The sequence below is a fragment of the Nematolebias whitei genome, chromosome 18 (genome assembly GCF_014905685.2).
Source record: "Nematolebias whitei isolate Nwh7 chromosome 18, NemWhi1, whole genome shotgun sequence".
NCBI lineage: Eukaryota > Metazoa > Chordata > Actinopteri > Cyprinodontiformes > Rivulidae > Nematolebias > Nematolebias whitei.
In genome coordinates, this window is record NC_056515.1 from 665847 (window position 1) to 668405 (window position 2559).

A 2559-nucleotide genomic window follows, 5' to 3' on the forward strand; every position below is an offset into this window, starting at 1 on the left:
AAACTAAGCCTAAGGTCAAAACCCTTGACCTTAAGAACCTTGTGGGACAGAAACTGTCATTTCATTGATCTGCATCCAGAAGTACAGTTTGACCCATCCTGAGACTTTCTTTCTTGAATTAATCAAGTGGAAAAGACAATTCTCTTTGATCATTACTATCTTACAAATGTTTGATAATCAAATTGTGTTAGTTCAAACAATGTTTACAGGTTGAAATGAACTAATCATTTTTATTTTACATAAACAGTAAGTAATGATTTTTATTCCTCATTCAAAGAAGAAATCAGGTTAATATGCAGTTCTTGATTTTCTGTCTTCAATGAGCAAATTTGTAAGTGTGTGTCAAAGTTCAGGTTTCGGTCAACTGAAAAGTTTACTGAAAAGAAATGTCATGTTTAACTTTTACAGAAGATACAGGAGAGTTTGACTCCACGAAGTCTGGTTTTCTCCAATAATCTTTCTGTCTGCTTTAAACAAACTTAATCTCTATCCTTAACTTTCATAACACCTTACATCACAAACCACACCTCTGTTCTGGTCCATCCACGAATCAGAAAGCTCTCAAATGAACCGGAAGTATAGCCCATTTAAATGTGGCGACTTCCCAGTTCAACTGTAGAGTTTTTCAGAGCTTGAAAGTTTTTCCCTGGAGAAGAGTTCCAGAGTTTAACTCTCTGAAGAGAGTTAAAGAGTTCAGAGTTCTTGGATGCTAACGCAGGCGTCCAGGATGCTTCTATTGGAATCCAGAATCCAGAGACGACCTTGGGGATTATAACTTCTGTTTGGATAACCTCACACGACTCCTAAGGGTTTGGCTGTCCTCACGGAGACGCTGAAAGAGTCAGAAGGGAACTCTACACCGACGCTGATTATCATCTGCCAGGTAAAAGTTCTAGTTCGACCAAGCGTACCGTGGGCCAAGCTTATTCTCCAAAGAGCGTGTTGTTCTGGTACCACAGATAAATTCCCTCACACATCTCTCTGTAAGATAAATCTCCATTTTCCATCTTAAACTCTCCTTTCTCCTAAAAATTAATCCAGATGTTTTCATTAATGTCTGTGGTGATGCAACGGAAAATCATGGCCGTATGGTTTTCCTGATTGTAAAACTGATTAAGTCATGTCTGCCGTTTTAGCTGAAAAGTGAAAACAATCGCCGTATTGTTCTCACTTCCTGTAAAACTATGCTGTTGTTATTTTCATATTTTGCCGAATTAATGTAAATGTTTGATGTTAAACTTTGATTCTGTAAATAAATGTTCGCATTCATTTTGATGGGTCAAAGATAAATAACGTCTCTCGTTACATTTCTGTTAAATTCAATGCACGACATTTACACAGTCAGAAAAATGAAGAACCCGTGAAATGTATGAATATATCCTGCATATGTCATACTACACTGTGCTCCAGCATCAACGTGTGGCATGGAGGCTGCACAGAAGACTGTCGGAGTCAGTCTCCCTACCATCACAGACATCTAAATTGTACAAGTAAAAGTACTGGCGTTAGAAAAATACTTAAATACAAAGTACTCTTCTCCAAAACTACTCAGAGTAATTACTTTTCAACAAGGGATGCTTTTTTGTGTCATCAATAAAAGGCATTCAGTTCGATTTACTGTATATAAAGCTACATTCAAAGCACATTTCTCAGACGAACAATAAAGTATAGAAGAATTACACTGCCATTGTTTTTTGTAAACAAATGTAGATAAAGCAGTGATGTTGTTTGTTAAAAGAAAGACAAAAATGTTTTTGAACCGGCATAGAGCAGTTTAAACTTTTTCATACACTGCGAACAACAGGCAGGTAAGTGTCTTAAACTCTGACATTTCTGTGAGGAGCTCTATAGTACCATAGTGTCTGTAGCACAAGCAAGATAAGCATCAAGCTCTGAACTTTGCAGCCTTCTGGATGATTTGAATATTAATTCAAATCGTGACCATACTCAGTAGCAACTTCTGATTCTAAAAGTAGCAAAGTAGATCACATGGTCTAAATTGTACTTAAATTAGTAAAATTACACACTTGAAAGAATTACTCATAAAAGTACAAGTACCCCAAAAATCCACTTAATGTATTTGTAATTCTTTACTTCCACCCGACAAATAGCACCTTCTCATAGGTCCGTGTTAGTGTACATTCAAGCAGTTCGTTTTTTCGTTCGAAACAAAAAATGAAAAAAAAAACAATTGCTTTTTGTTTATTAAACCAAAATGACAAATTGGATAACGACGTATCATCCGATTTCCGATTTTGTGCACAAAACGAAAATGGAAAAAAAAAACAGATAACGAGCCTCACTTTCAATTATGTCATTTTGACAGGTGGTCTGACCAGGAAGTTCTCTCTGCCCCGCACCGTGTAGCTTGCTGCTTGTGTACACACGTTCAAAACAGCAGTGAATTAATATGAATTAATTTGATTTTTACCCACCGTAAACCTTATATCCTGACTTATTTTTTGTATGTTGTGTACACAGACCCTCATAGTGGATCATCAACCAGTTTGTTGTTGACATCCAGAACTAGCTGTTCACATAAAAAGGAGGACCATCAGT